The 12,429-nt window shown below is 52.4% G+C and overlaps 1 protein-coding gene and 1 pseudogene across 1 annotated transcript in view; both read left to right on the forward strand.

The window, feature by feature from the left end:
• The window catches only part of LOC120375429 (zinc finger protein 551-like), a gene marked incomplete at both ends in the record, with an annotated part of 536,130 nt that overhangs the window by 373,065 nt on the left and 150,636 nt on the right, over positions 1-12,429 (forward strand). The gene's annotated exons all lie outside the window — the stretch shown is intronic.
• Positions 11,335-11,587, forward strand: LOC120376481 (annotated as a pseudogene).

Genomic DNA, 12,429 nt, shown 5'->3' on the forward strand with positions numbered 1-12,429 from the left:
TGGTGGGTTTCTGTGTGGGTCACGCTGCCCCCTGCTGGATAGACCCCCTCTAGGTCAGAATCAGTCTCAGCCCAGGTCAGACCCTGGGAGCCCAGCCCCCTCTGTCACCACGGCCATGTCTATTGGTCTCATGGAAAGGTCCGTTCTCATGGGTAGCTGTCCAGTGGCAGTGAGTTCCACAGGCCTCGGCACAGACTGTGTAGGGCAGGAGGTCCTTGTGTTGGGAGCCCTGGCAGTGAACTGTGTGCGGTTATGTCTCTGAGCACTATTGTGAATATTCTGGTGTGTGTGTAATTGTAAGTGCGGCTGGGTGTTGCATCGCAAGAGCAGGAACGAAGTCCAAGCAGAGAGAGAGAGTGTGTGTGTATGCATCCATCTTTATTCATTCCCAGCATGCTCTTATATACAACATGATAAGCAATCACAATTGCTAATTAGTTAATTAAACCCACACAGCCGCAGCTGTAACTCATAGGGTAATTATCATTCTACACACCTGTCTACCTATTCACAATTAGCTGGCCAATGAGAACAAGCCCAAAGCCAGCCCTTCACACACAATTCTCAATCCAGAAGCCTTCAGCATCTCACATTCAATCCCACATCTCCCCCCTTTATTTACAATCAAAAGAAAAGGAAAAAGGAAAACAAGATAAAAACATTCACCAAACATTTTCAACTTATAACAGCATAACACCACAATCTATCTTAATCAAATATTATGTTATTCATAAAACATTTGCAACTCATAACAGCATAACATTATAACCTATCATAAACAAAAATTAAAACTTTATAAGATCAACCTATATGACCATTCAATCCTTAACATATAATTTCAAAAACATCAAACGAACAAAACAAAACACAATAAACAAATGATGTAACCTCTGCAGGACCCCCCCCCCCCTTTTTTTTTTGAATCATCCCTCAGCTGTCAGGTGATCAAACTGACACTGAGGGTGGTGGGGGGTCTTAAGGAAAAAACATCAAACCACATGACAATACAACAACAATTCTGGCCAGAAAACAGACAACACAAAACATAACAAGGAACATAAAACATAAATCTTAGTTCTAAATAATAATTGCATGGTACCACACAGATTTTCTTTCAAACACAAAAAATCATCTCAAGTGAGTAATTCATTCATGGAGGATCAGACAGAAAAAGTCCTGGCAGAGCTAACAAACAGCTCTCCTCCGGGGGCTCTGGTTTCGCGACATCTGAGCGCGTCTCGTGAGGCTCCTCTGCATCTGCCTGCCGTCACTCCGGAGGACGCAACCAAGGCCGGACCCACCTCGCTGGCATCCACCTGGGACCCGCATCAGTGGCAACACACACATAACCCCTGCCCCACGTTAGCAAGTCAACTGGTCCTTTCCATATTTGCTGCTGATAATCAAACCATTTGACCGAGGGTCGGGGGGCCGCACCCTGCTCTTCCCCAGTCATCCCGCTGACATGTTTAATCGCGGGGGGCACCTGGCTGTTTTTACCAAGATGTAACCAATTAAGCACGTAAAGAGCTTGCAGCAACCGAGCGGCAGGCGTCTTATCCAAGGCGTCTGCCCGCTCACTGCAAATCCCCCCTTTTTGTCTTAAAAGGAGCGCCTTAAAAGAGGCGTGAGCACATTCAATAATAGCGTGTAGTTTGTCTGCTTCAGCCTGAAGGGTTTGGACAAGCAGTTCTTTGGCTCGTAGCTCCTTCTTAATTTCACTCAGCTCAAGAACCGCAGCTCTATAATGACGACGGTTATGTGCTGCATCTACTTTGGCTGCCGCAACCTGCTTTTGAAGGTTATTAACTTTTGACTTTTCTCTTTCTACGGCAGTCTGTAAAGCTTGAATATTTAGGACTGCTTGAACCCGGAGATTCAGCTGCACCAGGTCTGCCTCTCTCTCTGCTAGTACTGTTTCGGGGATGTTGCTGTGCTCTCGCAAAGCAATGTTAGACTGACCAAAACCAGTGAGCTTCCCCCGTTCATGTTCCAGTTCGAGGGCCAATTTCTTGTTTATTTCTTCCAAACGTTTTATCTTTCTCCTGAAACCTCTAGATTCTCGAAGCTCCTGGCTGGTGAGTGAAATTACTTCTTGCAGCTCTTTCTCCGACATCATCTTACTGTGGCTAACAGCCTGCAGCTCTATCTCCAAAGCTTGAATCCGTTCATGGGAAGCCTGGTTATTTCCTCCATCAGCGATTTGTGCATCCTGTTCTTTTTGCACTGACTGGAGGTGGCTTTCTAACTCCACTATCTGCTGGTGAACCTGGGATACTTCCTTCTGAAGTCTTGAGCATTCAACATCAATGGACTGCTTTTCACTTCGAAGTTTCAGTAACTCCCGTTTTAATTCTTTCACTTCCAAATCCAGCTGCTTCTTTGTAGATTTCAATTCACTAATCAGCTGGTCCTGTGAACTTGCATCTCTTTGATAAGCTTCCACCATTAACTTTTGCTGTAAGAACTGCTCCTTTACTTTTTGGGTCTGTTTCTTCAGGCTGGCACTTTCCTGTTGCAGATTTTCCATCTGGCTCAATTGTGCCAAGATTTCTGATACTGCCTCAGTACTTTCACCTAAGAAGTTTGCTCCTTCATCAAGTTCTTCTTTGCTTGCTTTTGCTGCCTGCAGAGCTACCTCTAGGACAATCTTCTCATTCTGCAAATATTGGATCGTGTCATCCTTAGAAATAACATCACCCTGGAATTCCTCTAACCTGGCCACCAGCTCATCATATTGAGTCTGTAGGTCATTTAGGGACTGCTCTTTGGTGTGCAATGATTCTTGGGTTAAGGTGAGCTGCTTCATGAGCACTAGATGCTCTTGCTGTAAAGATTCAAACTGTAGATCTCGCTGATGCAGAATCAATTTAACCTGTTCCAGTTCTCGCTCCAGTGTTACTGCAAAATCAGCCATTTTCTGAAGTTGTCTTCTCTCATCCTCAAACTCCTCCAATCGTCTCTGCGCGGTGAGCCATACTGGACTCAGGGAGAAAATCTCCTTATCGCCCTGAGCCACCGATTTCCAGAGCTCACAGCCCAACCGCTCCCAAACAGTATTATTACTTGATTGAACGGAAAGTCCCCCTCTTCGTCCCCACCGCAACAGGCGGGATAACGCATCAGAGGGGAACTTTTCTCCCCACCGCTCCGTGATGCGTATCAAATCTGCTGACGCAGCAGTTCCCATATTAGCTGCTCACTTCTTGGTTTGAGTGTGCCTCCCTTGTCAGATGCCCTGCGGCTCCCAGCCGCTCGCTCGAACACCCTGCGGCTCCCAGCCACTTGTCAGGTACGCCTCCTTTCTTCGGACGCCCCGCGGCTTCCCAGCCGCTCGTTCGGATTCCCTGCGGCTCCCAGCCGCTTGTCAGGCACGCCTCCTCTCTCGGACGCCCTGCAGCTCTCAGCTGCTCGCTCGGACGCCGTGCAGCTCCCAGCTTTGATGCGTTCCCACTTGGCGCGGCGGTTCTGGAACCAGATCTTGACCTGTACCTCACTGAGCTTGAGGGCGTGAGCGATCTGCGAGCGCTCCGTCAGGCTCAGGTACTTCTTGCAATGGAATTCCTTCTCCAGCTCCAGCAGCTGCTCGCTCGTGAAACCCGTGCGCCTTTTTTTTTTTTTTTCTTCCCGGCCGCTCGACGCTGGGACTTCAGGCGCGTCCCTCTTTTTCTTTTTATCAATTCAGGTCACCAACACTATCTTCATTCAAGATTGGCAACAGTGGTACTAGTACTTATCTTGTTTTAGTTCTGTTTGCCTTCTTGATAGTTCACGATTTGTCTTCTAGTGACTTCAGTTATGAGTTTAGTTCTCTTTGCATTTCATTCATTTCCTTTGCCTCAGCCTTCTCATACTTTCCTCTCCTTCTCCTAGTGATAACCAGTACAATAATTCCAGCAACAATTGCTAGTACCACCACTACAATGACTGCAATAACACCAGCAGTCAGACGTTTCATGGAAAACTCTGGGGGCTTTTCATCAACATAATAGATTAGAGCTTGATCAAATTTTAGAGGTTCTTCACTGATGTTTATCTGTAGTGTGAGTCACCTTTGACATCTTTTTCAAAGTAGTAAGCCACGTCAGATATATCCACACTCTTGGCAGACTTCTGGGAAACATTTTGTTTCAGTTCAATAGTGATATAAGGTTTTCATACACAACATCAGTTATATACTCTGGATTCAGCGAGTAACGCTCCTTAAATTCATTTTTGATGATTTCCTTCAAAAGAGAAGCATCCACAGCTGTACTTCTCTCACTGTGTTTTGTTTCAATGATGATCCAGCTTGTTCTGACTAGTTCACTGCACTGTAAGTCTGTATCACATCGGGGTCACCATTTGTTGCATCGCAAGAGCAGGAACGAAGTCGAAGCAGAGAGAGAGAGTGTGTGTGTATGCATCCATCTTTATTCATTCCCAGCATGCTCTTATATACAACATGATAAGCAATCACAATTGCTAATTAGTTAATTAAACACACACAGCCGCAGCTGTAACTCATAGGGTAATTATCATTCTACACACCTGTCTACCTATTCACAATTAGCTGGCCAATGAGAACAAGCCCAAAGCCAGCCCTTCACACACAATTCTCAATCCAGAAGCCTTCAGCATCTCACATTCAATCCCACAGCTGGGGGTGTGATTGTTTCTCTCTTTGGGGGTGGAGCTAGCATGTCCCTCTGGGTGTGTTGTGTGTGAGTGTTCTTGGGATTGTGTGAGTCCCTTTGTGCATCAATGTGTGTGTGTGTCACTTGCTGCAGGATACAAAAGCCTGCAAAGCCACCACACACACACACACACACACACACACACAGAGTGAGGCTCAGCCCCGCCAGCAGGGGGCAGCAGGGACACACACATCTCTCCTGGGCCAGCTTGGACAATTTCCCATCACGACCCGGCACAGTGCTGGTGCCCCCACATGGGGGTGGGCAGTGACCAGGTGGGGGGGTGGGGGCAGATGTGCTGGATTCAGAAGGAAGCACTTTGGGAAAATCAGTCACGGCCCTTAGCAGAGCTGAGACACAGACCCAGTGACCCCTGCACCACCCTGGGAGGGGAGTGGGGTCGAGTGGTCAGAGCAGGGAGGCAGCTGGGCACCAGGACCCCTGGGTTCTATCCTTGGCTCTGGTAGTGGGGGGTGGGGTCTAGAGCAGAGGGACTGGGAGCCAGGACTCCTGGGTTCCATAGGGGAGACTGTTTTTTTCTGTCTTTACCTCCCTAGAGATCCCAGCCCAGTCCCCTAATCGAGAGAGAGAAGGGGAAGTTGCTTTCCCACTTCAGAGTCATGATTCAAACCTCTTCCCTAGGGGCTGTGACATCATGGAGCCCCCTCCCCAAGGCAGACAGTAGAAGCCCCGCCCCACCAGAGAAGAGGGGGGTCTAGTTGCACCCACAAGACACCCACTCATGGTTGCAAAGAAACCCCCACATACCCACAAACCACTGCTAGGACAGGATTTGCTGCTCCCACCTCTTTCCATATCACCATGAGCTGCTCCCCGCCAGGCACCACACCCCAGTCACACGCCCTTGGTCAATACGTAGCTCAGTGGCAATCACTGCCCCGAAGTGACTCCGGTGCAGGCACCCACAGCACGAACTCCCCACACCGGATTCTGTCCACACGCAGAGAATTGTCTCCGCCGGGCTCCTTCGGTTCCTCTCGCTGCTCCCCGTCCTGCCGCCAGACACTGCTCATCTGCATAGCCCCGCCCACGGACACGTGACACCGTTTGTCGTTTTGGAGAATGAGTCGCCTGCAGAGAGTGAGCACGTCACAGCCGCCGGGCGGGGATTGTCTGTGAGCCCCGCGCTGGGGGCGGGGCTTCAGGGAGAGACCCAGCCCCAGAGACAGACTGGGGTAGGGAGACATTGGGGGAAGGGATGAGGGGATGGGGGGAGGGAGAGACCCACCCCCATAGACCTGTATGGGCAGGGAGATATTGGGGTCAGGAGGGGAGAAGGGGGATTGGCAGAGACCCAGCCCGGGGTGCAGGAGAAATGGGGTGGGGTGGAGGGAGACATGTGGGGTGGGGGTGGGGTCTGTGAAATGTTGGTCCAGGGAAACTGAGTCACTCCCAGGACATCGTGTGCAGGGGGGAGCACAGGGGCAGGGAGAGAGCCCCAGCCCCAGCCCCACAGAGCCCCAGAGGGATATTGGGAGCAGGGGAGGGGTTGGAGGGAGGAGAGACCCATCTCCATAGACCCCCAGAGGCAGGAAATGAGGGGAGAAGGGGGGAGGAAGGGATTCAGCCCTATAGACCTGTAGGGGCAGGGAGATATTGGGGGCAGGAGGGGAGAAGGGGGGTTGGCAGAGACCCAGCCCGGGGTGCAGGGGAAATGGGCTGGTTTGGAGGGAACTGGGGAGGAGAAGAGACACAGGGCAGGACACATGTTGGGACAGGGAAACTGACTCACTCCGAATACATGCAGAGCAGGGCAGGGCGGAGGCAGATCATGCTGGTCCCAGGGTAATTTTGGGGGGTTCTGATTCCCCACTCAGCTGGGAGGCTCCCCTCTGGGCTGAGGAGCCCTGGGGTGGGCGGGTGCAGGGGCTGGGTGTGTGTGTCAGGCTGGGGGAGCTGCCTGGGCAGAGGGGCTGGAACTGGGGGGGCTGCAGCAGCCCCTGGCTTGACGTGGTTTCCATCACACCCAGGGGTTACAGTTGGGTCAGTGGCTCAGCACCCCCCACTATACAGATTGTTCTGGCACCACTGGCCTAGGGTCACCGTCTAGTGCCCTTTGCCGCCCCGCTCAGGGCCTGCCTGGCTCTCCTAGAGCAGGGCGAGCGCCCAGCTCTCCTGGGGCAGGGCTGGCGAAAGCTCTGGACAGATACTAACAGCGCCAGGGAGCCTGGACGAATATTAGTGGGACAGAGGAGCCTGGGGCAGTTTTATCAGAGAGCAGAAATGAATCCTGAACACAGCGCTGGAGCTGCAGTGCTCAGTGCGTGGGCCTGGGTCTCCTGCACAGTCTCCCTGCACCCCCTCCCCTCATGGCATAACAAGTTCCCTGCAGAGAAGCAGAGGTGCGGGACCGAGGGCTGCGGCGGGGGCTGCAATACCCCCATGTCTCACTGTGCAAAGCTCCAGGTGCTGTGGGAACAAAGCCGGCATTATTGTGTGATTCCAGAGAACCCCGGAGCTGTGCTGCCCCTGTGCAGTGTGAGCAGGAATTGCACGTTTTCACATTGCTTGTGAACATACCTGGGTACAGTTCACAGGCTTTCAGCACCCCTGACAGGCTGATTAGACACCTGCAGCCAATCAAGGCAGAGCTAATCAGGGCACCTGGGTTTAAAAAGGAGCTCAGTTCAGTTTGTGGTGTGCGTGTGAGGAGCTGGGAGCAAGAGGCACCAGGAGCTGAGAGGGAGAGGGTGTAGCTGCTGGAGGACTGAGGAGTACAAGCGTTATCAGACACCAGGAGGAAGGTCCTGTGGTGAGGATAAAGAAGGTGTTTGGAGGAGGCCAGGGGGAAGTAGCTCAGGGAGTTGTAGCTGTCATGCAGCTGTTACAGGAGGCACTATAGACAGCTGCGATCCACAGGGCCCTGGGCTGGAACCCGGAGTAGAGGGCAGGCCCGGGTTCCCCCCAAACCTCCCAACTCCTGATCAGACACAGGAGGAGTTGACCCAGACTGTGGGTTCCACCAGAGGGGAAGATCACTGAGGTGAGCAAATCTGCCAATAAGCACAGGACCCACTAAGGTAGAGGAGGAACTTTGTCACAGCCCCTAATTGCAGCATTTTTAAACGATCTGCATGCTGCTTGCAGGCTCCTAACACTTGCCACAGCAGCTCCTTTTAACTTCCATTCAACCACCTGTACTTATGTCGATAGGTTGACTTTAGGTCTTTAACTTTGATTGGTAGCCGAGAAGATGGTAAATTGGAGAGAAATCCATTCTTCATTTGCTTGTTATTTATTCTTTATTCATCGCCTTTTCCTTATTTCCCTACAGATTGACTAGATCTGGGTGCTAGCAGGGGGCCCTGACGGGCTCCTTATTGTCTGATTTCTTTCAGAAGCATTGAACTTGCCAGGGCACAGTCAGATTCTGGATTTTCATGGAAATGTAACACCTCATGCTCAGCTTTAGTTCTGTTTCTCAGCTCTTTTGGAAAATCGATCTTTAGTCTGACATGTAGCATCCCTGCATTAGGAGATGGCTAATTAATAAGACCATAAATCTTGGCAATCAAATGGAACCTGAAGTCCACAGAAGAGCCCGAAAGGCCCTTGGGGAGTGGAGTGCAAGTTGAGGAAGACTTCCCTGCACAGCTTCTCTCTCAATTCTCGTTTTCCTGGATTGAGCACAAAAATTGGGAATCAGCTCCGGGTAGGGTTATACCATGTGTGTGCAGTGGTTAGACAAGAAACTGGACTGGTATGGAGCAAAACACTTGTGTGTGCCTGATGACTGTACGTTTGAGAAGGAGCAGAAAAGAGCACTGGGGCTGCGGGATAGCGCTTGCATAGGCTTTCTTTGGCCTGTTTTGCTGTAAGAGTTAAAACAGTGAGAGATTGTTAGTCACAGGTCAGTGGGTGCGTTTATGCAAATTAGGAGCATACAGGGAAACCAGCAAGAGGAAGGAGGCTGAAAGACGTCTCTGTCTTTGAACAGAATTGTGTGTTAAGGGCTCTTGCTTTGAATTCTTCCAGTGGAGTCATTTCGGGGAAGTGATCATAACTTCGAGTTACCTAGTTATCAAAGTGTCGTGAATGGTGTTTGGTGCGTGTCTGGGAGCTCCTTGTGCTGAAATAGAAAGCAGTGGGGGAAGAGCGGCTGCCTAGCATCCGAGACTCTCAGCATCCCAATGAGGTTAATCCGAGGTGTGATTATTGCTAGTTGAAAACTTCTCGTCTTTTTGAGCTTAGGTGAGGTTAGTAGTCTCTTGGTCTATCCAAGAACACAACTTCCTGCTCCAGACTATCCTCCAGGTGACCAGGAGAGAGCGGAAGCAGTGCATGGTAGCATGGCTCAACCTGGCCAACGCCTTCGGGTCCATCCCCCACCACCACATCTTCAACACACTCCAGGAGTTCGGGATGCCGGAGACCTTCCTTCGCCTGATCCAGGAACTCTATGAGGGCTGCAGCACCACCATCTGCTCGGTGGAAGGGGAGACCGCCGAGATTCCTATCCGCAGCGGCGTGAAGCAGGGCTGCCCCCTCAGCCCCATCGTCTTCAACCTCGCCATGGAGCTGCTTCTGCGGGCGATCTCCGACGGCACTGACGGCTTCGACCTACATGGCGAGAGGGTGAGCGTCTTGGCCTACGTGGACGACCTGGTCCTGATCGCGGACGACCCCGAGAGACTCCAGGGCATGCTCGACACCATCGGGAGAGCTGCAGACTGGACGGGACTTCACTTCAACGCCAAGAAGTGCGCGTCCCTCCACGTTGACGGGAACAAGAGGGACTCGGTGCTGACGACGGAGTTCATTATCCAGGGTGAGTCCGTTGTCCCCCTGGCGGAGGGGCAGGCGTACCAGCACCTCGGCACGCCGACGGGCTTCTGCGTCCGGCAGACCCCCGAGGACACCATCCGGGAGATCCTGCAGGACGCCGCCAAGATCGACGCATCCCTGCTGGCGCCGTGGCAGAAAATCAATGCCCTCAACACCTTCCTGATCCCCCACATCGCCTCGTCCTGAGAGGATCCGCCGTGGCGAAGGTGCCCCTCAACAAGGCGGACAACACCATCCGGCAGCTGGTGAAGAAGTGGCTGTCCCTACCCCAGAACGCCAGCAATGAGCTCGTATACATTGCTCACCGTCACGGCGGTGCCAACGTCCCCCGCATGGGAGACCTGTGTGACATCGCGGTAATCACGCATGCCTTCCGCCTCCTGACGTGCCCGGATGCCGTGGTAAAGAACATTGCGACAGCCGCCCTGCGCACCGCCACCGCGAAGCGAATCAGTGGAGCTCCCTCTGACCTTCCTGAGTGGCTCCCTGGACGGTGAGTTCACCTGGGGCAGAGGCGACATCGCCTCGCTGTGGACCCGCGCCCGCAACACCACACGCCGACTGGGAAAGCGACTGGGCTGCCGCTGGGTGTGGAGCGAGGAACGGCGGGAGCTTGGAGTCCTGGTGTCACATATCGGGACGGAGGGCAACACCATTGTCGGCCCCGGAGCCAGAGGCATGCTGGAAAGGTCGCTGAAGGCCGCCGTCCGCGCGCTCTACCTGGACACCCTGAAGAAAAAGCCGGACCAGGGCAAGGCTTTCGAGGTCACCAGCAAGTGGGACTCCATCAACCACTTCCTTCCCTCTGGCAGCTTCATCCGTTTCGCCGACTGGCGGTTCATACACCGCGCCCGACTGAACTGTGTCCCCTTCAACGGAGCCATCCGCCACGGGAACCCGGACAAATGCTGCCGGAGGTGCGGGTACGCCATGGAGACCTTGCCCCACGTCCTGTGCAGCTGCAGACCCCACGGCAGAGCCTGGCAGCTGCGCCACAACGCCGTCCAGGACCGCCTGGTGAAGGCCATCGCCCCGCACCTGGGAGAGATCGCTGTCAATCGCGCCATCCCCGGCACCGACAGCCCGCTGCGCCCGGACATCGTCATCACGGATGAGGACTGGAAAAAGATCATCCTCGTCGACGTGACGGTCCCGTTCGAGAATAGGCCACGGCCTTCCGCCAAGCCCGAGCCCGCAAACTCGAAAAGTACGCTCCCCTGGCCGACACCCTGCGAGCAAAGGGCTACGAGGTCTACACCGACGCTCTGATCGTTGGGGCCTTGGGCGCCTGGGACCCCCTTAACGAGCGCGTGCTGCGGACCTGTGGGGTGAGCCGTCGCTACGCGCGGCTCATGAGATGCCTAATGGTCTCGGACGCTATTCGGTGGTCCAGAGACATTTACACAGAGCACGTCACTGGCCACCGTCAATACCAAGAGTGAGCCGGCGTGACTCCACGCACCCGCAAGGGGGAAGAGACCTGTAAACTCCCCCTGTTGGACTTTATCCCCTGAGCCCTGAACCAACCACACTGAACTCTGCCCTGTGAGGGTCATCCTATCACCATTACCCAGTCCGCTCATTTACTCACGCCCACGACTATCCATAACCTGTTTGTATGAGTGATGTGCCCTCACTGCTTGCTGGCTGTACCTTGAACCCACCCACCGTATACCCCGCATTGGGGACATGACAGACTGTGTATCTGTATATGCTGCCTAACACCAAAATGCTAACATCCCCCCACAACCTGTATGTTACCCCCAATGACACAATAACTGACGCTTCAAACACTTTGTATCGTTTATTTTAAATATTCTCTAATAAAATTTAAATCTGTTCTTATTAGTGAGTAGTCTCTTGGCCTATCCAAGGCCGTGATCAAGTGTCTTGATATTATTGGTCTTTTGGCCTTGAGATGAAAACCTGGTCTGTGTCTTGGGAACCTTGAAGAAACATTATCTAAAGTTGTATCTGATAGGTCTTTTATTTGAGGACTGTATATTAAATTGATTTTTGAAACAAGGGGATGGAATAGGAGCTTGCTCTGTCCACCCCATGCATTGACCTGGTATTGCAGTGTGTCCAGGACCAGTGCCTCTTCTTCTGGGGAGAATTGTCTGGTTAAAAAGCAGAAAAAGTTTCAGTTTAAAGATGCTGATTTGAGAAGATTTTTTTAAAGTAGTTGAAAAATCAGGTTTCTTTATCACTTTGGTTTCTTCATAACAACATATTGTTAAAATTTCTTGGGAGTGTTTTCTGAGTCTACAAATGTGAGTTTCTTTGTCTTGCTAGAGGATTGTTTTAAAAGCTGGGATTCTTCTGTTTCCTTTGAATCTTTTTAACAATATGAGGGATGAATGCTTTCCGGACTGAGGGTCTGTTTGGGAGATGGTTGGTTGGGGGGGTTTTGTGTGTCTGTGGGGGGGACACACAGATTGGTAATATTCGAGTCACATGTATATCAATAACTGGATGAGTTACATAGACTTCTCCCCACCCAGCCTACGTTCCATGTATCTTGACTGAGCCTGCCGCCCCCCATCCCAGAGCAGAAGCCTGAAGCCTGAGCCCCACCGCACGTGGGGAGGAGGGGAACTCCCGCTGGTTGCCGGCTCCTGCAGTGTTTATGACTCCGGAAGGGGGTAGGGCCCAGCCCCTGCAGGCAGCCCGGGGGAAGAGCCGCTGCTTTGCTGCCCCCGACTCCCCCTCAATTACAGCCCGGGAGGCTGTGGCCACAATAAAAGCCCCTGGTGGCCACACTTGAGAAATGCTGGAGCCTCACAGTAAACAAATCCCAGCAGGTTTGTCACTCCCTGTCCCCCACCCTGGGGATTTCCTGCCCTCTCCCACACAGACCAACCTTCCTGGAAGTTCCCACCCCCTGTGTATTTACTGCCCTTTCTCCCCGCCAAGGGAACCCACCAGCAACGCCCTGATAATCCCT

Source organism: Mauremys reevesii, linkage group 12 (assembly GCF_016161935.1).
Source record: "Mauremys reevesii isolate NIE-2019 linkage group 12, ASM1616193v1, whole genome shotgun sequence".
Classification (NCBI taxonomy): Eukaryota; Metazoa; Chordata; order Testudines; family Geoemydidae; genus Mauremys; species Mauremys reevesii.